Source organism: Leopardus geoffroyi, chromosome B4 (assembly GCF_018350155.1).
Source record: "Leopardus geoffroyi isolate Oge1 chromosome B4, O.geoffroyi_Oge1_pat1.0, whole genome shotgun sequence".
NCBI lineage: Eukaryota > Metazoa > Chordata > Mammalia > Carnivora > Felidae > Leopardus > Leopardus geoffroyi.
This window is the reverse complement of record NC_059341.1, coordinates 50235001-50236274: the sequence shown is the minus strand read 5'-3', so window position 1 is coordinate 50236274 and position 1274 is coordinate 50235001.

Below are 1274 nucleotides of genomic sequence, written 5' to 3'. Positions count from 1 at the left end.
TCTTTGTGCATGGCATCATCTTTAACTCATTTGCTCAGGCCAAAAACATTGAAGTCATTATTGGCTTCTCCCTCTTATACATTTACAAGCAATCTATCAACAAATCCTTCTGACTCCACTTTAAAAATCTATTTTTTATCTAATGTCTTCCCAGCTTCATTGCTACCATCTCACCACCTCAGCTAAGACACCTTCCTCTCTCATCTAAATGACAATCACTCCTATCCAAGAGGTTTTCCTGCTTCTGCTTCTGCCCTGCTACAAGGCATTTCCATTTATCACCCAGTATGATGTCTCTAAACATCATAAATAAAGTGTATCATTTAACTAACTCTCCTGCATAAAATCATCAAATAGTTCCCTTTCATTCACACTGCAACTAAAGGACAAAATTCATCAATGACATCTAGACTAAATGATATAAATCCCTATGTGAGCTTGCGTTGGTCTAACTCTCCAACATTGTCTGAGCTTTCTTTCTCTTACTAATTCCATTTCACCTACCATGACATCTTTACTACTCTTCAAAACCAATAAAAAATCCCACCTTATGTTCTTTTCAGTTCTGCAAAAAAAAAAAAAAAAAAAAAAATACCCTTCCCTGAGATATATGTAAGACCTCTTTCTTACCTTCACTGAAGTTTCTGTTCAAATGCCATCTCTTCAGAGACATCCCCTTAGCCATACCATCTAAATTAGAAGCCCCATTATTTACTATGCTATTATTTGGCTCTGTGTTTATCTATTCTCCTACCCACTACTTAATATCTTACTATTTATTTGTGTTTAATGTTTATATTCCACAACAAAATAAGACCTTATGATAGCAGCCACTTCATCTATTTTATTCAGTGCTGTATCCCCTATGAATAGAACAGTGATTGATACATGGGAGTACTCAAAAATATTTATTGAATGTTGAATGCTAAATAATTTAGAGAACATTGAACAGATGATCTTTTTCATCCATGGGACATCTATATAACCCCTCTTTATTCACACTATTGATCCTGTTGGTTGTAAGTAACTGTAGTATGTAAGCATTAAAGATTAATTAAAATTAATAATATAATTAAGGAATAAAGCTCTTATAAACATTTTACTAAAAACATGCTTTTATATGTTTCCTAGCATATATGTACAAGAATGTTTTCTTAGAAGTGAAATTTCTGGGTTATAGGATATGTGCATGCTCAGGTTTAGAATAATGCCAGATTGCTTTCCAGGTGATCAACAAAGGAGTAGATAAGTGAAGTTTATTCATGCACAGGAAT